Here is a 24,872-nt window from a genome sequence, read left to right as displayed (position 1 = left end):
GATTTGAGATTGGTTAGAGATTGTGATCACTGGCTTGTGTTCATGTATGTCATGTGAGAGATGATATGGTTATTACTTTATCTCTTTCCTCTGTTGGTTGTGGAAAATTTGGGAGACTATTGGAGACTTGTTACAAGAGTTGTTCTTGCAGGATATCAGTTTATGTATTGTGGATGTCCTTGATGCTACATGGATTGGTTATAGATTTGACATTATCTTTTGCAGTGGGAGCTTCTTGGTATATATGTGGCAAGTTTTGCTATCGAGGCTTGTGATTGCAAGTTATAGATTGGATATGTCAATAATATGAGATTCATTTGTTATACCTTTGAGGTATGGATAGTTGGATGGGTTTGGCACTTTCTCTGGCTATTATTTCAGCTATGAATATTTTGACAACTATGGATACATGTGATTACCTTTGGATTAGGTTTTTTGTGCTTGGAATTTTAGTTGGTACAAGATTTTATGATCTTCTAATGCGACAGGTTGGTGGCTTTCTCTTTGGATGGCTTCTATGTATGTCCAGTGGCAGTGGCATAATAGGAGGTGAGATCATTCATGTTTGAGATGCTAGATACTTTGATTTTGTTGCAGTTACCAAGATGGAGCACTTGGTCTATTTTGATCCATGATGGTGGATGTGTTGGGAGGGATTGTTCCCTTGTTCATTTATGTGGCTACGGATTGATCCTATGCAATGTATACAACAAGTGGGAGATTGTTTAGATAACGAGTGTTGCACACATTGCATAATATTGTTATATTTCATTATGTAATGTTGTTCCTAGATGGATGTGCAACATGTAAAGATTCTCATGAAATATTCTTGATGAGTTGTATTGTAACATTGTGATAATATTTCATGTAATTATTTAATATTGGAGAAAAGAATTAAATGCTCAATATTAAATGTGGGGTTAGTGGGTTAGGTAGAAAATAGTTTATGTTATATGACTTAGTGGTTTTGTGGGACTTGCTACTATCTAAGCAGCCACAAGGGTAGTTGTTGGAGAGAAAGAGTGAGAAAGGCAAGAGTTGAGTGGGACAAGGCTTGACAGGTTAGCCAAGGGAGCATTTGTGAAGGTTGGAAGCATAGCATGGGATGTGTGGATTCATGCTTGTTCACATAGTTTGCTCAGTTTTGTCTATGGCCATGAAGGCTTCCATGATTGTATTGTAATGGTATTTTAACTAAATAATATATTGTGATGGATGCTTTTGGAGGCTGGGTTTTTCCCTCAATGAGGGTTTCCCAGGGTATATCTTGTGTCACAATTTTTGTGGGTATGTTGTCTATTCTCTTGCATGTGGATTTTAATTCTAGGTTTATTTTAGATCTATTATGGGTTATGTGGAAACGGTTATATTCTTTCTTACCAAGTTTCTTTACAATCACAATGGGGTTAATCTCATCATCATATCTAATTTATCCAAGTGCTAAATTCTCAAATCACAAGTCTACATCATAATATGAGAGGTAAAACATCTATGAGAGAGATATATCCATACATCCATGAGTATATAAACATAAGATGAGCATACATATTGACATCACACGAAAAAATAAATACGAGTGCTGAAATAGACATAAATATACTTCAGATGAGCCAGAAAGAGAAAAATACACAATACTATAATGAATCCAATATCTCATATCTATATTATGATGAATCAGCACAAGTACAATATGATACCAAAATATGGATACATGTCTCTCAAAAATGATACATCTAATGACACATAGACATAAAAATATAGATCTTTCCCTGGACCTATGACTGACTTCCCCCAAATGGGTAGCTTATGGTGGTTGTGGAGGGGGTTCCTGCATCGTATGTGGAGGTTGCACTGCTCCCTCTGATCTTCCTACTCTTTCTAAATAGAGAGGCACCCACTAATCTATTTAAACTATGGCTGTATAAACTCCATGATAATAAGTAGCTTAGGTCCCCTGTAGCTTCACCTCTCTCCTTGCTACTACTAGGTCTTCTTGTAGCACCCTCTCTTGTCTATTTGCATCTTCTTGTACATCCAACAACTTTGATCTCTGACAACTATGATGGTCCTCATCTGTTAGACCTTTGCTTCCACCACCTAATCCTCTCTTATATATCCTCCCCCCTATAGCTGGTGTGGGTGACACCTATCTCTACTCTTTCCTGGGCTATTGCCTCTCCACCCAAGGCTTCCTAACGAGACTCTCCTCCTCTACTGACTCCTCCTCCTCCTATCCTGCCTCCTCAACCTCCATCTCTAGGTGGCTCCTTAAGTATGTCTAACTCCTTGATAATCCCATAGAACCACTAGCCTATAATGGATATAAAATTAAAGATGAGGTAATTTGGAATATTCTAAAAACCTTTGACTCCAACACTCAAGAAACCAACACAGATGATTGAGCTAGTGATACCTTGCAACAATAATTTTACTAGAGAGACACTACTTGGAAGATTGGAAACAACATAACCAATCTTGATGCAATTTGGAAATTTTTCCAAAGTGGAGATAGCCTTTAGTGAATTAAGTGTTAACCCTTCTTTATCAAGAAGTGAAAGAACTAATGAAGACTATGCTAATAGTAGCAGAGATCCATATCTGAGGAGGATAAAAGAATTGAAGGAGGAATTGCCCTACTTTTAAGGAGAGAACCAAATGGTAAGAGAATTTTTAAATGTTGGACTTGAAATGAATTTGGTCATTATGCTTCTAAGTGTCCTAAAAGAGAGAAAAAGTATGAGAAGAATTTCAAGTCTAGAAGACCTAGAGATTGTTTATATGCAAATGAAGATGATGAGTCTAAAGAAAGAGTTATGAGTGAGAGTGATGACGAATTAGGATTTGTAGCTATAAAAGAAGAAAAAGAAGCTAGAGAAGAGAAAGCCCTTGTTTCACAAGTTGAAAAGAGAACTAGTTGGATTATAGATAGTTGTTGTTCATGTCATATGACAAGAGACATGAATAAGTTTGTTAAGTTTAGTAATCATGATGGAGGAATTGTAAAAGTTGGAAACACTGCATATTGTTATATCAAGGGAATAGGATCTATTGTTCTTAATGGGAAGAATAATATTGACGACGTCTATTTTGTGGATGGATTAAAGCACAACCTATTGCGTTTTGGATAGTTGGTTAATAAAAGCTATAATTTGTAATTAATAGAAAAGACATGCAATATTAAGGATAAAGATGGTAAGTTGATTGACATTGGTACAAGATCCAGAGATAAAAAATTTCAGTTGAACCCTACAAAGATGACTTGTTTGGTTGCAAAGGTAGATAATGTATCACCTATTATCTAGTAGAGCAAATTGAATAATAATCTATTAAAAACATTCTCAATACTAAAAAAGGAAAACACTTATGATAGGACGAATATGATTATCACCACCAAAGGAAGCAAACCAAGAATGGTAGGATCCTTATGGCATAACCCATAGTGAATTAGATTTGTCTCTGATAAGTAGATAATGTGTGCTCATGATTGTGCTCAAGCTTCAAATGGATGGATGGTGTGCATGGAGGATGGTTTCAACAATGGAGTCATAATAATAGTATTTTGGTAGTTTTCAAACTCTCAAAATAACATTATAACATGGCATGAAAGGTAGATGATTTTTGTGAAGGGAGAGGGTTCCATTTATAGGCCATTATAATAGTATTTTGGTAGTTTTCAAACTCTCAAAATAACATTGTAACATGGCATGAAAGGTGGATGATTTTTTTGAAGGGAGAGGGTTCCATTTATAATAGTATTTTGGTAGTTTTCAAACTCTCAAAATAACATTATAACATGGCATGAAAGGTGGATGATTTTTGTGAAGGAAGAGGGTTCCATTTATAGGCCAAGGGGTAGAGAGATGGATGGTTAAGATGCAAGGATGGTAAGATGGTGAGGGAGGGTCAAGATGCACTCAAGAGGGAGCACATGGGTTGTGCTTGTTTAGCACCAATAGGGAGGTGACACTTGTCACAAGGAGGATGAATGTGAGAGGATATGATATGGGTTGGTCAAAGGAGTAATGAGGGAGGTTGAGTATGTAAGAGGGATGTAAGAGTCATTAAGGGAGGTGTAAGAGGTGTAAGAGATATTGATAAGGATGCAAGAGATGTGGTTGAGTTTGTTGACTTTGGCTTGGGTTAGCAAGTCTTAACCCTTTCTTTAGGTTGTGCACATGTTTAGGAGGGGGATTAGGATTAGCTTAGAAAAGGGGTTAGGGGTAAGTGGTTTAGTTTTGATGGGATGGGTTAGTTAGGTGGCTAATGAGGTTAGCATGGGCGAATGGGTTAGACTAGGGGTTAGGATAGGGTTTAGGGAGGCATTTAGGATTTTAGATATTTTATTAAATGATTTATTTAATAAAATGGGGGTATGGAATTAAATTAAATAGGTTTGGGGATTTATTCAATTTAATAGAGGAATAGGGATTTAATTGATAAATTGATTTTGGGTGATCATCTGATTTTATCAATTGGACTATAGTTAATTAAATAAATAAATTAACTAGGGGATGATGATTAATTAATTAATTCATAAATATTCAATCAATAATGTCTTAGGAGATGACTAAATATGATTACTTATTGATGTAATGAGATCTAAATGTCCACATTTTTCCCCTCTTTGACATAGTGTTGAAACAACACTATTTCAAATAAGTTCAAATATAAATGACGCGAAGAATACTTTTTGAAGCAACATGGTTGCCCCAATTTTAGGTAGAAGAGGAGAGAATGGACTAGTTGATGCCCCCTCAAGAAGGTGGTAGGGAAAGAATACGAGACATGACAAATTTTTGAAAAAGTTTGCAATAAGCCTGTGGGGAACATGAGGACATAAAAGAGGCAAAATTAGGTAAAAAAGAGAAAAAAGGGAGGAAAAAGAAGGGTGGTGGGTAATAAGGGGTTGTTGAAGGGCCTATAGAGGTAGCTAGGGTATTGAGGGGGACCTATAAGTGGCTGGAAGAGGGCTAGAAGGGGTCATCTGCTCTTAGACAGATGAGAAGATATAGCTATCAAGAGCTCTGAGTTGGATTCTACAATGGCGGTAATTGGACAACCAGAGCATCGATCAAATGTGGTGCGAGGAGTGTGAGTACAACGGACACCCAATCGCTTGGTAGGGTCAAAAAACTCTTTTTCATTTTTACATTTGCATTAGTTATAGCTTTCCTACGAAAGTGAAAACACAATCTCGTGAACATGGGTCAGGTGGGAATGTGTGTGAGATCGCGATCCCATGAAAATAGCTAGGGCGAGGGGCAAAATTAGTTCAAAAAATAGTTATGGTAGGATCTCAAATTTGGGGCATGAATTTAACATAGGGATGAGGGTAGATAGGCGGGATCGTTGTCCCGCAAAGAAAAACATAAATAACTTGATGGGGATGCAATCCTGCAATAGGGATGAAGTCAACACGAGAATAGGATAGGGTTGACTAGGGGAAAAAAGGGGGAAAATTTGATCTTGCAAAAATAAGGTTCCATGGGATCACTAGGGTAAGATCGCGTGGGAACGCGTGTGCGAGAACACTGGTCAAATGGGCCAAGGGAGGGAAAGGCTCAACAGGGTAATCTTGCGGGAACACGTATCTACGAGGTCCTTAGGTTTGGTTTTTGCAGGAATGCATTTACAGGAACATGGGCCAACCCAACTAAGGGAGGGGAAGTCAAAGGTGTAATCCTGCGGGAACATATGTTTGCAGGATCGTGAGGGGTAAGGTTTGCGGGAACGTGGGCTTTGGAAAAAAAACACAAAAAAAGATAGGGGGTGGGTAAGATAAGGGGCGAGAAGCTATGGTAAATAAAATATGATAAAGAATATTGATACATGATTGGGTTTTTGGTGTATAGTGGTCGCTAGATGCCTTGGTGTCATGCAAGTGACAAGCAGTGGTGCTATGTGTAGGGGATCAACTGATGGCCACATATTGGGCGAGGGTTGAGGGCTTTAAGCTTAGATACCTAGTGAGGATGCCTCACACACGAACTTATATGGCTATGGTGATAGTGTTGTGTGAGCAGTGGCACAGGGAGACTGCGACCTTCCACCTATCAAAATGAGAGAAAATGATGACCTTGGAGGATGTATATTGGATATTTAAATTACTAGTATGGGGGACGCTAGTGATGGTGACCAAAGAGATGATAGCAGAGGCTGCAGTGCAGAGATTAGTTGGGCCCGGGTTGGCATACTAGATCTAGAGGGGAAAATTTGCATTAGATGAGCATTTGGATCGAGTGGCACCTAAGCAACACATTTATTTCTATGTGTGTGGGCTTGTTTCTAGCTATATTGCCCCAAACACAGGAGGGACGAGAGTGACATTGGCACTGATCTTGGTGATTATGCATATAGTAGATGTAGGAGTTCTTGTGGATTGGGGATCTTTGATGTTGGATGAGCTATATAGAGATTTGCACCAGATAGTGTACCAGGGTGCCAACTGACATGGGAGGAGCATAGGGTTCCCCACCTTATTGTAGGTATGGGCTTGGGAGCACATTGCAGTATTTAGGTTGATTGGTGAGCAAGAGAGGCAAGCAGAGGAGCTAGTGGCCTATAGTTGGGTATAGCCACTTACCACCACATAGAGGAGGTGGACTACTTGAGAGTTTAGATTGATGAGATGACGACAGTGGTATGGAGATTGTATATGGGTCTAGGGCCATGGGCAGAGGAGGGGTAGCAACTGCCATATACCATATCTCCTTGCTTTGTTTTTGGGCAGTAGGAGTACATTGCCAAGTAGTACCAGCCAGATAGGGTCCTATGGTAGTTTGGATGGTGGTAAACAACTCCCAAGGAGCCAAACTAGTATCAGTAGGTGACTCATGAGCCAGTATCTATGTATGGGCTAGCATTACAAAGGAAGGGTTTGTTGCAGGCATGGCTAGAGTTAGAGCCATAATAGTGGGACTAGTTCGGTGGTGCAGGCTCCAGTTAGGAGTACCAGGATGGGTTTTAGTGGTCGAGGCTAGTATGCCAAGCATAGGTGACAAGGGCAGTGGTGGTGGTAGGAGAGTTAGCTCGAGTGGCAAGGTAGGGGTGATATGTAGCTAGAGGGCTACAATAGTGGGTAGAGGTTATTGCTCAAGAGGAGGGGCTAGCTTGGTAGAGGAAAAGGGTAGGGAGATCGAAGAGAGGAGCTCAACTAGAGAGAGGAGAAGAGGAGAGAGTAGAGGAGAGGAGGGCAGGGCTAGTGAGAGAGGAGAGAGCAGAAGATAGGAGGCCATAGGGAGAGGGGGAGTAGGGGCCATAGAGGCTAGTAGGGGGTGATGGAGGACGACCAGTTGTATGGGGAGGGGTTGGTGGATGGGCAACCCTGTATGCCTCACTACAACAGACACATGATATGATAAGCCAACTACTCTATGACACACAACAAGAGCAAGATTAGCTTAGGATAGAGTGAGATCAATTGTGAAAGGAGTGAGATATAGCATAGGGCCAAGTAGATAGGATAGGGATTGAGGTGGGGAGGATACAAATGGAGTTGGGGTGAGTGGACGGGAGGGTAGATGTGGTGAGCCTAGAGAGGCAAGCCATATAGGCAAGGATAGATGCTATTCAACAAGAGAAAGATAGACTGGTGGTGGAGGTAGTGACCCTGAGAGCATAGGTTGCAGTGGGTGGAGGGATGGATGAGCTAAGGAGATTGAGGGCTGAGGTGGAGGATCTAAGGGATAGGGTTAGATTCTATTAGGGTAGGTACCATGCAATGATCCTAGCAGATTAGATAGAGCATTACAAGAAACCAACATGGTTAGGTACAACTGGGACCTATACAAGGATGCATGGAGGGGGGAGAGTGGATGGAGCATTGGGGGCTCACAGAGGATAGGTGGGTCTTAGCATACAGGGCATAGTCATAGGACAGGACAAAGCCAGAGGCAAGACACAGGGATGAGCGAGAGGAGGGATGAGGTAGAGAGCTCAAGGATAGGGGGAGTATTGATGAGGCCGCCACCTCCACCACTAGCAGTGCCAAGGGCAGAGAGGGTTACCTATGAGTCTTATGATTAGGAGGTGGTAAAGGAGGAGGATCAATAATGTACATGTTTCAAATATATTATGATTTTGATCTACAGGGTGATGGATTTTTTGTAGGTGTAGACCCGATGTATTGATATGATTTATTTGTATGATATGGATACTATACATTTGGACTGTGATGAACTATACTCTTTTATTCTTTTATTGATTCATTGTGGAGTGGATATATATGTATATATAGAGCTGATCATTCTTTGGGGTGGGATATGTGTTTATGGATTTATGAGGGCATGAGTAGGGTAATGATGTATGTTTCGATGTAGCTGAGAGATTGATATGTTTGATATGCAGGATGTGATTTTTGATGATATTGCTGACGATTTGTGATGCAGGATATGAAATGTGATGAGAGATATAATTTTGCTAACAATTTATGATGAAGAATATTATATGTGATGAGAGATATGATTTTGCTGATAGTTTATGATGCAGGATGTGATTTTCTATGATAGTGTAAATATGATGCTATATGTTTATGATGTGATTTTTCTATGATAGTGTGGATATGATGTGATGTGATTTTCTCTATGATATTGTAGATGTGATGTGATACATTTTGGTGTGATCATGGAGGATGTGATTTGCATTATGATATTTCATATGTGATTTGATATGTTTTGATGTGATCATTGATGATGTGATTTTACTTTGATAGGTTTTGTTATGCTATTTTGTGATGATGAGAATGTTTATATAGTAACCAAATGAACATAAACTAAAAGATAAGTGACAAATGTAAAATGAATCACCGACTAAAAGGATAAATAGGAGAGTTACGATATTTAAAATGAGCACCATGTAAAGGATAAACATGAGATTTATGATATGTGAACATAGATTAAAACATAATGAAAGATGAATTATAAGGTTTTGAAATGAATCACAAACAAATGATGAATTATAGGTCTAAAATGAATCACAAACTAAAGGATGAACTACCACACTAACATGAATCACAAATTAATGATGAACTATCACACTAAATGAGTCACAATTTAATGATGAACTATCATACTAAAATGAATCACAAACTAATGATGAACTATCAAACAAAAATGAATCACAAAATAATGATGGACTAGCACACTAAAATGAATCACAAACTAATGATGGATTATCACACTAAAACAAATCACAATTTAATGATGGACTATCACACTAAAATGAATCACAATTTAATGATGAACTATCATACTAAAATAAAAATGAGAAATTTTTGACATGCTAAAAACTAAAAGATACCTCTAAGACTTATGATAAGCATGGGAGGATAACAAATGTGAAGTGAAAGATCAAATTCTAAGATATAACAGAGATCCAGGGTATGATAAGAGAAGATAAGCTATGATAAGAAAACATGTTAGATTCTAGGAGATACAGGACAAACTATGATGGCAGAATAAGATAACCAATACTTGAATTAGGATAGTGATCTATGATATAAAAAGTGATTGTAAAACATAGGAGATACTGAATCTAAGGAGAATGATGTTGGAACATGAGTGACAAACAAACTCATAATCAAGAGGATAGTAGAGTGTAGAGCTAGGATAGTAACTTATGATAGGGATCACATCATGATGGTGGTGAAATTGTAGCCTAAGGGATGAGAAGCTGTGAGAGTAGGATAATGACAACAAATGTAAATGTTTGATGATTCGAATTGAAAGATTTTGATAGTAGAAAAAGCTAGAGTTTTAAAGAGATAGGTGATGTAAAGGAAGATGATACCATGGATTATGGAGTAACGAGAAAATAAATGCGGGGTGTATGGGAAGCTTGAGCATGGGGTACTTCATGAGGAAGTACCACCATGTAGTGTGAGCACTTTATTTGATATAGGAAAATTAAGGATCTGCCAAGGTTACTAAGAACATGAAGGCCTTTCCCCAATATTACATAGAACTAACTCAAACAAGCATGCAAGGATTGCCCCAACATCACACATGAGTCTCAAAGAGATCAGTGTGGAAACAATGCTGGGTGATCCACAAGTAAATGATATCACTCAAGTGCATCATGTTATCAGAAACAAAAAGATGGTTGAAATATGCAAGGGTGATATCCGACTGACTCACAAGTAGAAAAAGACCATGATTAAAACCATGCCTTTAAGTTTCCCCAGTCAAAACACACCATGATATGAAATGATCATGGCAACCTTGAGGAGGGAACAAATAAAATCACATGGAAGTGATCAAAGAAAAATATACAAAAATGAAGATTTGCAAGGAAAGAACACAAGTACGAAAAAGTAACCTTTTGCTAAAGAGATCAAACTGATGGGCTATTGATAGGTTGGAAAATAACGAAGAGATCCTTGGAAAGGACTTTAAGATGAAGATGTAGGATAATTACAAAAGGGGAAAATGATGTCTTTCCATAGATGATGGGCTAGGGACACAAGGTGTCACAATAAGACCTAAATAAGATAGACAAGTATGACTATAAAATGACTGGGAACTCGGGAACATATGATAAAACACGGTAGTAGGTATGGATATGATGGGGGAAAGCTCAGAACGAGGAGATAGCATTTTTATAATACAAGTATTGTTACAGGGGTATGATATGTAAAGCACAATTTGTTACAAGGATTATGATACTGCTATATTTACAAGATTATGATACATAGGATACAAGTGTTGGTACAAGGATATGATACACAGAATACTACTCGCTGAGTAGGATGCATATGGTAAAGTACAAGGATGAAAATCACTTGATAAGATACATGTGGTAGAGTACAATGGTAGAGTACATCTAATATGATACATGGGGCATATATGAACGAAAGCTATTGATACAGGAGTGAGGTGGGATGCTGCAAAGGGTGAAATGCTGGGAGGTGATGTTATGAGGTGCAATGGGTGTGCAAATTAGTAAAGCTATGAGGAACACCTTGGAAAAATAGGGACATGGGTGATGTGATATGGAGTGGTGATGTGGGAGATGAGCTTTAGTGATAGATAATAAAAAGGTCAAGTACACCTGATGCCTATTTTCTAGGTTTTCACCAGGGACCTATCCAAGGTGCTTGAATTGCCAAGTTTTCACCATTGGATGCTTATTTTTCTTAACCTTTCTTCTTGTCTACTAAGAATTTTTTCTTTCAGGCATAAAATTTCTTAAGGTGAATGATGTTGGTAGGATCATTTAGGACTTCAACTTCAAGTGTAGATAGCTAATAGGCTCTTGAGCCAAAAGATGTCGTGACCACATAAGGACCAAGCTGTGTGGCTCAAACAAGCCTTTCTTTTCTTAGTCAGTCTACACCTTCATGTTCTCTTTGAGGACCATGTTGTCTTCTTGAAAACTACAAGGATGGACTTTCCTATTGAAATTTTCACTTGAGGTGATTTTTGTAGACCATGAGGTGTTCATAGGCCCGTTGCCTTTTCTCATCAAGTAGATCAAGCTAAGTAAGTTGAGCCACTCTGTAATCTTCATTAGATATCTGGCCCTATAGAGAAATGTGAAGGGATGGGAGTTCAACCTCAATAGGTAATACTACTCCAACACCATAGACCAAGGAGTATGGGGTTGTGCTAGTGGATCTGTAGAATGAGGTGTAGTATGCCCATAGGGTAGGATTGATTTGCAAATGCCAATCACGATCAGAATCATTGACAAGTTTCTTGAGGATTTTGAGTAGGGTTTTATTATTTACCTCCACCTGACCATTACCTTGTGGTAAATATGGGCTTGAAAAATGGTGATGGATGTGAAGGGATGTACATAATTCCTCCATATTTAGGTTTTCAAAATTACCTCCATGGTCAGTGAAAATGGTAGTCAGGATGCCAAAGTGACATATGATATGATATAGGATAAATTTAGATAGTTGAACTCCCGTGGCAGTGATGGGGGGAACTGCTTCGACCCACTTAGTGAAATAATCAGTGGTAGTGATTATCCATTGTGTCCTTCTGAAGAAAGTGGTGCAATAAGACCAACAAGATTGAACCCCCAGCAGGAAAAAGGCCATGGTGGCGCTATAGGTTGTAGATCTTGAGCTGGGGACTAGATTATATTAGCATGTTGTTGACAAGGTAAACATTGTTTCACAAACTCACATGCATCATGCTTTAGAGTAGGCCAATAATACCTAGCCTGAAGGATTTTCTTAGCTAGCACTATCCTGCTCATGTGAGCACACTTCCTTGAGAGCCATTGAAACCTCATTTTGGTCTAGACATTGAGAGAGAGTATCATGATAACCATGATGATATAGGGTTTGGGCGATGATAGTATAACAGGAAGCTCTGTGAATAAGGTTCTGGCATTGGGTTCGTGTGAGATGGGGAGATATGATACCATTTAGTAGCTAAGCACAAATTTTGTGGTACCATGGGGATTAGGGACCAACCAAGATGCATACCCGTGTTGAATCATCATTCTCATATGTGGGTTTATGTAGCTGCTCAACCAAGAATTTGTATTGCATAGCTTCATGCAGTATTTCCAAGAGAGAACCAATAGTAACCATGGCATCTGCTGCTTTATTTTGTAGTCTAGGTATTTGTATGAATTGGAGTTAAGTAAAGTGTTCCTTTAATTGATCAATCAATTCCTTATAAGGTAGTAGCTTGTCATCCTTGGTTTGACATTCATTCAAGGCTTGTTTGATGATAAGCTGAGAATCATTGTAGACCTGTAGCTTCATGATATTCCATTCAATGGCAATCTTGAACCTTGCAACAAGGGCCTCATACTCTGAGATGTTATTGGTACAATGAAACTATAGCTTGAAAGATTTAGGAATGTAATCTCCTTGAGGTGTAACCAAGAGTATTCCCACACCAGAGCTATGAGATGTAGGAGCCATCAAAGTATAGCTTCTAGGATGGTTGTTCTTCTATCAAACAGAGGTGTTCATCAGGGAACTCCATTATGAGAGGGTGGTCTACAATCAAGGGTGCATTTACCAAGTGATTTGTAATAGCCTAGCCTTTGATGGCCTTTTTTTCAATATATTGGATGTCAAATTCACTGAGAAGAATGACCCATTTTGCCAGGCGTCCTGTGAGTACTATGTGAGATAACATATATTTCAATGGATCAATCTTCGAGATTAGCTACACAGTGTGACTCAACATGTAGTGACACAAATTTTGAGTGGAAAATACCAAAGCTAAGAAAGCTTTATCCATTGGCATGTAATTAACTCATATCCCACTAAGGTATGGCTAATGTAGTAAATAGCTCTTTCCTTTCTTGTATCATTAGGTTGTACTAGAAGAGCACCTAATGCTGTGGGAGTAGCTATAATGTATAATATGAGAAGACACCCTGCAACTCGAGGAACTAAAATAGGTGGATTAACCAAGTATTTCTTGATGAGCTCAAAGTTACATTGGCAAGTAGGTTCCTATCTAAATTTTTGATCCTTCTTGAGTAGATGTGTAAACAGTTGGCATTTATCAGTGAGCTGGGAGATGAACCGTCTGACTAATTGAAGTTTTCCCTAAAGAGAAAAAAGGTGCTTGAGTGTCTTAGGAGGATCCATAGCCATGATGGCTTTGACCTTTTTAGGATCATTCTCAATACCTCATCATGAAACAATGAATCCCAAGAGCTTTCCTAAGGTGACACTGAAGACACATTTCTTAGGATTGAGCATGAGACAATATTTAGCAAAGTGATCAAACACTTCCTCAAGATGAGATAAGTGATCAAGAGCATTAAGGGACTTGACTAAAATATCATCTACATAATCCTCAAGATTCTTATGGATTAGGTCATGGAAGATGACTATCATGGAGTGTTGATATGTTGCTTTGACGTTCTTTAGCCCAAATGGCATCATGTTATAGTAGAATTTTACCTAAGGTGTAGTAAATGCCATTTTATGTTCATTGTCATTTGCTATCTAAATCTAGTTGTATCTGGAGAAACCATCCATTAGTGACAAGAGCTCATGACCTACGATGAGATCAACAATCATGTGGATATTTGTTAATAGGAAGTCATCCTTCGAACAAGCTTTATTGAGATCTCAGAAGTCTATGCAGATTCTAATATCACCAGAAGTCTTGGTAATAGGTACCATGTTAGAAATCCATTCAGAATAATCTATTGAGGGAATGATTTTTTCCTCCAAAAACTTTTCTAGCTCTTCTTTAACCAATAAAGCAACTTTGGAGTGCATCTTATAGAGCTTTTTCTTAATAGATTTAGCCTTTGGATCCAAAACCAAATGGTGTACAACTAACTTGGGGTCCAACCTTGGCATGTGTTGATAGGACCATGCAAAGAACTCAACATTTTTTTGGAGGACTTCAATGAGAAGATCTTCCTACTTAGGTGGTAGAGATGCTACAATGTATGTGATGTGTGGTATCTCCATCAAACTTATATTTATTGGTCGAGTTTCTTCTATCAATACTAAAGATATGGGTGGCCTATGCTCTTGTGGGGGGAGGATGAAATATCTAGCTTTGGGCACCTCTAAGAGGTTTTCACCATCAGATATGTCCTTTATTTTTATTTCATCTTGTGAGTCATCCAATGGCGCTCCAGAGGAGTTTTCACCAAAGGATGTTTTGCTTTTTTTTCTTTTTTCTTTTTTGTTTCTTTTTTCATTTCAACTTTGCAACTGGAGATTTCCTCCTCCCCAAAGTAACCTACTAGATCTAGTTTGTAGACATATGCCAAAGATGGAGGCTACCATTTATGTGGTATTTCTACCTCCATGAATATAAGGAGAACATTCTTGGTAGAGAATTCATCAACATGAATGACACTTGGTTGGTCCCAATCAATGAGTTCGGGGTGAGTGAGGGGTAGATCTATGAGATTCAAGGATAGTTGGTAGAGCACAGAGGCTCCTAAGATAATTTTTTCAAGGACAATATCATCGTAGGCTTTCTTTTCTACTTCCTCAGGAATTTCTTTGACCTCAACAAGGCTATTTTGGATGTTTGTGAAGGCATGGCCTTCCTTCATAGTGCCCCCAGTCATGAGGAGTCCATAGCCTAAGCCTTTTTTTTTCTCTTCTTTGTATGCTTCCATAGGCTGCCTAATGCCTAACTCTAGGTGGGCTAGATCACCTCCTTGATAATCCCACTATTTAGTAGCAAGGCGATGAGACCATGGGTATTTTTGTTTGAAGTGATCAAGAAGTTCTTTACTTTTATGAGGTGGTTCTCTTTACAACCATGTACTAATGTCAAGAGCATTTTCCTCTCCATTGAGAATACCTTTGGTGAGAAATGTGGTAGGTCCAAGTTGTTTGATTTGAGGGGTAGCATCTAGTCTTGGTATTTGATATGTTGGGCACCCTCGAGTATGTGGATCAATTGGTAGAGCACCAAAAACAAAAGCATCCATGAGACTATATTCACCACAACCTTGGTAGTTGATCTTAACCATGGAAAGAGTGGAGACTAAAATAGTATCTAGATCATGGAAAGTGCTAGAGGAATTGGCCATGGTGTGGAAAATTTTGATTCCAAGATAATGATCGGTGTACAAAGTTTTGACCACATAACAATAAGAAAAGGGTTTAGGATCTGTGTGGATGGTTACCCCAGTGCCATTATGCAAAAAATTGACACACTGATGATATGTGGATGAAACAACCTTCATAGTATGAATCCATAGGTAGCCAAGGAGGGTGTTGTATGGAAGGTTAAGATCAACTATGTGACAAACCATTTCTTGAGTGGCTGGGCTGACTCTGAGAGGGAGCAAGATGGTTTCTTTAGTGGTGTGTTCCAAGTTGTCATATGCCTTGATAATGATTACTTCATTGATGATATTTACCTTAGTGTATCCTGCCTATTTGATGAACTTTAAAGTACATAGATTCAAAGTTGATCCATTATCTATCATGACCCATTTGACTGCAAAATTAGAAATCATGAAAGCCATGCGAACTGGAAGGATAGGATCAGGTTCAACTACCAGGATATTGGTGGTTTTGAAGGATAAAGCACATGATGCAGAAAGATGGCCAACCAAGTTGCAAAACTCAGTGGCATTTATGTCAGAGGGGAAACATGACTCATGTAGAGTACTATTGAGGATCTCTTGATAAAGTGGCCTTATTCGTAAGAGATCCAGAATGGAAATCTGAGCTAGTGTGTTTTCAAGGTATTCCAAGATGTTATACTGTGGTCCTACTGAGGATGATCTTGATGGAGATGCTCTAGATGGATGTGGTCTTGATGGTGTAGACATAGGTGGGTTGGCTATATTGAGTCAAGTTTGGTGAGTAGTAAATGCACATTGGGTATCTGGCCTTTGATGTTTATAACATTGATAGAAGGCTCCACTTGTATATGCAACCAATAAGGCTCCCATAATCCAAGTATGCTGAAGTATAGTTTTGAGACTTGTCTCTATTATCTCCTGGTGTGGCTTGAATATTGTTTAATTTGTTGATAGGAGGGTTTGTAGGTGCTTTTCCTAGGTTTGTGTTGTAAGGAGGGAAAGCATTTTGATACATCATTAATCCTGCATTAGGTGAAGCTTGCACCCCCACTATGATTTCCTTCTGGTCAATCAGGTCCTGGACATAATCTTTGAGTTGCATGCATTTAAGGGTAGTGTGTCCTTTGACATGATGGAATTTACAGAACTCATTATCCTTGTACCAAGATGCTCTAGACTGATTGGGCTCCAAAGGTTGTGTTTGTGGATACCAAACAAGGTTATCCTTGGCTAGTTTGTCAAATATTACATCAAGGGGTTCTCCCAATGGGGTGTATGCACGTGGTTTTCTTTGAACACTGGGTTTGATGCTTGTGGAAAGTGTGATGGCATTGGTTTGATTATGATGAGCAAGTACTTGCTGATTGGTTTACAAAGGTTGTTGCTAATAAGGTTTTTGTTGACAAAATGTGGTGGGAATATTTGTTGCTGCCCCAGTGATATGAACTTGTTGGGTGTCAGTGGTGCCATATGTCACCATATTTTTTTATTTATTGAAATATCGAGTTTTGTCATTTCTAGGACCTTGGTCTTGGCTGTTTTCCTTGTAAAGTCTGATAACACCATCCTTAATGAGGCCTTGTTCAAGTCCCATCCCCTTTTCATTAATGTCTTTGTATGTTTGCAGATAGCTCATAACCATGTGATGGGCAAGACAAGGGTGTGCATTATTTATGAATATTTTGACAAGATGACATTTGAGGATGGTACATGAGATCCTAGTTGTCAAGATTTGCCAATGTTGTAGGTACTCTATAAGGATTTCTCCTCCTTTCTTCTTAGTATGAACTAGGTTCACTACATATAATTTACTTTCAACAAGATGGGTTTATTGAGCCACAAAGTCTTCAGAAAGATCAAAAAAAGTTTTAATAGTGCCTTAAGGGATATTGCAGAACCATTCTAGGGCTAGTCCTCCTAAGCTTTTTGGAAAGAGCTGCATGAGGAACACATCATTATAGGCCACCTCTTGACAATGCATATATAATTCCTTAACATGTGTGATTGGATCACTTTTCCCTCTAGATTTTTCAAACTTGGGGATCTCAAAATGTTTAGGAAATGGTGTTAGTGTTATGGTTTTGTCAAATGGATATGGGTGATCATTCTCAAATTTAAAAGTTTTGGAGTCTGTCCCATCTTTGAGGGCTTTGAGAGCATTTTTCATCTCTTCCCATTTAGAGTTTATAGGTGGGGGAGTGGGTGCCCCCAGTCTAGGTTCCACCAATGTAGGGTACATGACAGGTGCTAAAGATTGATGGGGAAAACATTGATTGTCATATGGCGTCTATAAAAAAATAGGTTACACAGCTAGTGGGATGGATGCTATGGGTTGTTGGAATGTGGTTTGTGCATACTGATACATCTATTGAGAAGTTTTTTGGTGGGGAGGATAAGTATTAGGTTGTTTCCCTATTAGATAGTTCTATGTGGATACTTGAGCATACTGTTGGCATGAAGACTACAATTGAAAGGGTGGTAATGTTAGTAATGCATGAGCCATGCTTTGCGAACATATACCATGCTCGATATATGTGGTTTGTGCTCTTGCTTGAGAAAATGACTGATTATGAATAGGTGCAAGGTAATTAATCTATGGTAGAGCATTCACAATAGGGAATTACAGTGGTGGGGTGTTTTTTCTATTGCCTAAAGGTGGCACAGAAAAGTAGTTGGTAAGGGGTGGTAGTGAATAGCTATCTAAAGCATTGGACATAAGTGCTTGAGGTGCAGACATGGCTATAGTGCTATGGAGAAGGCTAGTGGTAGGGCCCTGTATCATAGCAACATTCCAAGGTCCCAAAGGAAATGAGGTTGAAGAGCTTTGGCTAGCTAAAAAGGGGTTGATAGTATTGTTCGGTGGGATAGAAGATGAGTTATTTGACCCTAGTGGTGGCATTTGCATAGTAGATGGATTATATGTGATGTGAGGTAGAAGCAAAAAGGTAGTTCTATTAGATGCAAACAAAGGATTTGGTGGAGTAGGAAAATGAGTGGTGGAAGTAGATGCATTTGGTACACTTGGGGTTGGTTGTGATGTAGTATGTACTAGGGGTTGAGTGGGAATGGGATGGGTGTTTTGTGGAATGGGAACAAGCACCTATGTTGAGGGTATATTGGGGTCTGTTGGTTCCATTTGAGGTGTTTGCCACCCAAAAAAAGAATGTGTAGGATCTAATATGTCGATAGGTGGTGGATGCCCAAACTCAAAAGCACCAACATTGTCCCTTAAGAAATTTTCCCTGATGGTTTCTTTATTTTGGTTTATGATGGCATGACCAGGTTGGTTTATGAAAGCCTCAATATCTAGGGAGGAACTTGGCTCTTCTAGGATTCGCAATGGTGGATCCGATGGCATCATGGAAGCTATGGGGTATGGTTGAGCTCAAGATGTGTTACTACTATGACTAAGATCCATGTCCTTCTTTTTCCATGTGTTCCTGCCAAAGTGTGTGGTGGGTGGCATGAAAGGATGATTTTCCTATGGATGAAAATGTAAAGAGGGATGGTGCTAGTTATATATGATACGTTAGGAGTCAAGATGATATGGTGCTAAGTGAAGGAGGTTGTGTTTCCCTAAAATATGAGTGTGGAAATGTGATGGTGATATGAAATGTGTGGTCCTAACCTTTGGCTAAAGGTGATGCGGGACACAAATGACAACCTATTTCTAGAAAATGCTGAGTTTCAAGGATAACTATGATGGTGGGATAGATGATGCTAAATGCTTCCAAATAAGTGAGGAAATGGTGGGAGATGCTAGGTTTCAATAATGCATATGGAGGATTCTTCTTTGAAAACCTTAAGATGGGAGGAGGTGATCCTATTTTTAAAGGTTTGTGTGTGGTAGTGAGGTTTCTAAATGAGGCACTAAACCTATAAGTGCACAAGTGTGTGTGGAAAGAAGGAGGACCTAATTAGAATGAGTAACACTAGAATTGTTGACAAGGCTCTAATTAATACCATGTTGGAGAGTTAGGTTCTGGATTTTGTAGACCTACTTAGTTTGTGATGCTACCTCTGCACCATCTTTCTCAATTTGATCTAGTTTGGAAATCTTTAGGTTGGGGTTGTATTTCTTTTTTTCTGCTTCTATTTCCTTGTAAATTGGTATTTGTGGAAGTTTAGCCTTTTTGAACTTAGTCTTGGGATGGCCTGACATGAGATATTTCCAAGGGATTTTGATCATAATTGTGGGGTTTTAGAGGTAGTGACTATGCTAAGTATACCTTTTAGACCTTGGGTTGGAAACACAAATCAATTGAGAAATAACTAAGGTTTCTTCAACAATGGAAAGGTTCGAGTGAAGGGCCAAGCTTTGACTTTGAGAATGAACTTGCTAACAAACTTTTGGTCAAGGAAAAAATGTGATATTTTCAGTCAAGTAGGATGGGTAATATGGATATTTTGAAAAAAGACAAACTTGGGACCAAGGAAAAAGGATTTGTAACTAGGATTTTCTTTAGTGATTTTGTTTTTTTTAAGGGAATAAGTAGAACTTTTTGGCAAAAGAGACAATTTGGACCAACAAGACAAATAGTTGTTGCGAATGGATTTTCTAACAACTACCTTTTGAGATAGTAAAGGTGGAATTTTGTTGATATGAGGGTTTTTGTGAACAAATAGTTTCTCAAAGGACAAAGCAACTTTGAGAAAGACAAACAGATGATCTCTTTAGCAAAAGGATTTTTGATAGTAACCACAGAATTGTGCATGTTTTACAAATTTTTTCTATGGGTCTTGAGCACAAGTAAGATAATTCAAACACACACATTATCCCTAAGGTCAAATTTTTGATTGCAATATGCTATTCAATGGCCCACAACTCGGTGTCTCCTAATTCTAGTGCAATATGTCCCTCTCATCGAAGAGGTGAGTCGATACAAGAGTTGATCAAAAAATGATACACATTAAAGAATCTTCAAGGCATGGAAAATATAAGTTCCCCTTCTACAGGAATAATGACCCTTGGCGATAAAAATCAAGTGGCCTTATGCCTCTACCACGAGAGCACAATAGTGAGTAATCTTGAGGGATGTTGTTTCCCTTGCACCACGAATGAACATACCATGGAAAAAAGTGAGATACTTTTTACTAAAAGGGTTGTAAATGGGTCTGTGGTGTCCCTCAAATGGTTGTTACATATGTGATCCACTTAAGAATCTATTCTAGAGATGCTAAAATCATGGGAAAGTTTTCTCACCTCAGGCTATGCTAAGAAACACATCACTCGAACTTGAGTGATGGAGTGAGAAAGTTTACCTTTCCCCTCATTTATATACTGGCTAGAATTTTCACTGGTTTGAGGTTCTCACCAAAGGGGATGCACTTCCCAGAGGTGGATGGACTTTCTAGAAACACTCTTAGGTTGTTGCGAATGGTCTTGCTAACAACTTCGATACATGCGTCACATATTTTAAATTGTCTTACTTTGCATGAAAGAGAGAAGTCAAAGATGTGCTAAAAGGCACAATCTCAAAACACACAAGACATTGGATTCATTACTATTTGGACACCTTTAGTGCTCTATTTTATGATTTGAAGACACATGTGATTAACATACAAAGGTTCGTTCCAACTTCACAATGTCACCAACAACAATGAATCGAGTCAACAAAAGGGAAATCGAGCATGAAAGCTTTAAAGAGGAGGGAATAAAAAAGTTTTGACTTTAGGGTATTCAAGATTTGATGAAGTTTATTTTAAGCACCAAAATCAAAGTGGTTGCTCATAATGTTCTTTAACACTTAAAACAAAATGTTCATCACATTGGTTAATTTTAATCCTTAATCATTCATTCCATGAAAAACAAAAAGCAAGATTTATTCTATTTTAAGATATTTGAAAGAATATTATGATGATGAAACCTGTAGAAAAGCAATTCACATAAAAACCTGCACATGAAAATATTAGAAAATTCAACAAAGCAATTAACATTGCAAACCTGTAGGTTTAGGTAGCAATTTGCAGATGCGGGAACATGGTCAAAAGTCACGGGAATGCTGCATAGGACTAGTGAAAAACTGTAGGAAAATAGGCTACAGGATAAAAATCACAGAGTGATCTCGTGGGTGGTTTTAAGAGCATTCTCACAAACAAGTTATTCAACAAGTTTGACTGGTCAATAGTAAAAGTTGGTTTCAAAGGTTTGTCTAATAGAAAGTCACATTCTCGCAAGTATAGGCAATGATCTTGTAGGCAGATTCTGGTGTTCCCATGAGGAAAACTATGGTGGGGATGTATATCTAGTTTAGGACATATGAAAAAGATGGATGGTAATAAAATGCAAACTCGCAGTCACAATTTTGCATTCCCGCCAGTGTATAGCTGTACTCCCATGGTCATGGGATCGCATTCCCAGGGTTGCAGGATCACAAAAAAAAGGTTTTCTAAAGCTTTTGAAAATGAAAAATGATTAGATGGTTAGGAGTGCAATTTTCAAAGAATGATGTGCATACTTGAAAAAATATCAGCAAACTTCCTACAAAAACCCACAAGCAGACAAGGTTATTTTGGTTAATTCATCACAAAAAACCCAAAAATAGATTAGATTGACCCAAATGTGGGGTCCCACTAGGCATGCCAAATGTATCACCTAAATTATATAGTAGAGAAAATTGAATACTAATCTATTAAAAACATTCTCAATACTAAAAAAGGAAAACACTAATGATAGGATAAATATGGTTATCACCACCAAAGGAAGAAACCGAATAATGGTAGGCTCCTTATGGCATAACCCATGGTGAATTAGATTTGTCCCTAATAAGTAGATAATGTGTGCTCATGATTGTGCTCAAGCTTCAAGAGGATGGATGGTGTGTGCATGTAGGATGGTTTCAAAAATGGAGTCATGGACGTATTTCAACATTATAATGGTATTTTGGTAATTTTTAGGCTCTCAAAATAGCATTATAACATTGCATGAAAGGTGGATGATTTTTGTCAAGGGAGAGGGTTCCATTTATAGGCCAAGGGGTAGAGAGATGGATGGTCAGAATGCAAGGATGGTAAGATGGTGAGGGAGGGTCAAGTTGCACTCAAAAGGGAGCACATGGATTGTGCTTGTTCAGCACCAATAGGGGGGTGACACTTGTCACAAGGAGGATGAGTGTGAGAGGATTGGATATGGGTTGGTCAAAGGAGTAATGAGGGAGGTTGAGTATATAAGAGGGATGTAAGAGTCATTAAGGGAGGTGTAAGAGGTGTAAGAGATGTTGATGAGGATGTAAGAGCTGTGGTTGAGTTTGTTGACTTTGGCTTGGGTTAGCAAGTCTTAACCCTTACTTAAGGTTGTGCACATGTTTAGGAGGGAGATTAGGATTAGCTTAGAAAGGGGGTTAGGGGGTAAGTATTTTAGTTTTGATGAGATGGGTTAATTAGGTAGCTAAATGAGGTTAGTATGGGTGAATGGCTTTGATTAGGGGTTAGGATAGGGTTTAGGGAGGCATTTAGGATTTTAGATATTTTATTAAATGATTTATTTAATAAAATGGGGGTATGGAATTAAATTGAATAGATTTGAGGATTTATTCAATTTAATAGAGGAATAGGGATTTAATTGATAAATCAATTTTGGGTGATCATTTGATTTTATCAATTGGACTATAGTTAATTAAATAAATAAATAAATTAGGGGATGATTAATTAATTAAATCATAAATATTCAATCAATAATGTCCTAGGAGATGACTAAATATGATTACTTATTAATTTAATCAGTATTAGGTGTCTACAGATAATAGTTGGTAATGCCATAGAAGATTTTGTCACATAAACTTTGATAACATTATGAAGGCTATTAGTACATTTGGTGCCAGAGATCTACCTAGAATTGTGAAATCTACTAATGTTGTTTGTAAAGAATGTGTTATGACTAAGCAAAAGAAAGTTTCTTTTCCTAGAAAGAAGTTCACTACCATAAAAAAATGGATATTGTTCATATATATTTGAGTGGTCCTACTAGAACAAGAAGATTCTATGGTGAAAGGTACTTTATGATTTTTGTTGATGATTTCACTAGAATGATGTGGATAGTATTTCTCAAAGAAAAGTCTAAGGCATTTGAAAAGTTTAAGTTATTTAAGAATAAAGTTGAGAATGAATCTAGAGTAAAGACTAAATGTTTGAGATTTGAAAAAGGTGGAGAGTTTACCTCAAAAGAGTTTAACACCTTTTGTGAAGAAAATGGAATTAAGAGACAACTATCAATACCTAAGACTCTTGAGAAAAATGTGATTGAAAGAAGAAAAAGATCTGTAATTGAAACAATAAGAGCTATGATGATCGAGAATGATGTATCCAAGATATTTTGGAGAGAAGTAGTCAACAAAATAATATACACCATGAACAAATTGTAGATAAAAAAGGGTACAAACAAGACTTCCCATGAATTATGGTTTGGACATGCACCCTCAACAAAATATTCTAGAATTTTTGGAAGTAAGTGTTACATAAAGAGAGATGATTATATTGGTAAGTTTGATGCAAGAAATGATGAAGGTGTGTTCCTTGGTTATTCATTGAAAAGAAAGGCTTATAGATGTTTTAATAAGATAACTAAAACAAATTTTCAGTGCGTAAGTATAAAAGTAGTTGAAAAGTTTGGAGTTAAAGATAGAATGCTAGATTATAATTGTGATGAAGAAGAAGATAATCCTAAAACCTAGCAGAGAGAATATTTAAGTTTTCTTTGAGACTAAAAGTGATTTGAAGAATGATGTTTAAGTTGTGTAACCAAGAGAAGATCAAAGATATGAACCTAGACAAGAAGAAAGAGTTGAAACAACAACAACACCTATGTCGAACAAATTTTTACAAAGAATCACCCTAGTGATCAGATTATTGGAAGTAAGGAAAAAGGCATTATGACAAGAAACAAAGTACATGAGGAATTGTGTTTGATTTCTCAAGTTGAACCAAAGAGCGTAGATGAGGCATGCAAGGATGATCAATAGATTCAAGCAATGAAGGAAGAACTATATTAGATTGTGAAGAATGAGACATGGGAATTGGTTCCTAGAACTAAAGACAAGAATGTTATAGGACCTAAATGGGTTTTCAGAAAGAAGATGAATGTACAAGGTGAGGTTTTGAGGAATAAAGAAATATTAGTATGCAAGAGATATTCACAACAAGATGACATAGATTATGAAGAGACATTTTCCCCTATTGCCAAACTTGAAGTAGTAAGAATATTCTTGGCTTATGCAACAAGTAAGAAGTTTAAAGTGTATCAGATGGATGTAAAGTTATCATTTCTTAGTGGAGAATAATTGAGCAACCTAAAGGATTCCCTCTAACAAATTTTTTTTGACATGGTATGCAAATTGAAGAAAGCATTATATGGTCTAAAACAAGCACCTAGAAAATGCTATGCA

This window comes from Cupressus sempervirens, chromosome 7 (assembly GCF_028749045.1).
Source record: "Cupressus sempervirens isolate cs-2001-9-10 chromosome 7, ASM2874904v1, whole genome shotgun sequence".
In the NCBI taxonomy this organism is placed as follows: domain Eukaryota; kingdom Viridiplantae; phylum Streptophyta; class Pinopsida; order Cupressales; family Cupressaceae; genus Cupressus; species Cupressus sempervirens.
The sequence above is the reverse complement of the archived record's forward strand: the minus strand, read 5'-3'. Positions refer to the sequence as shown.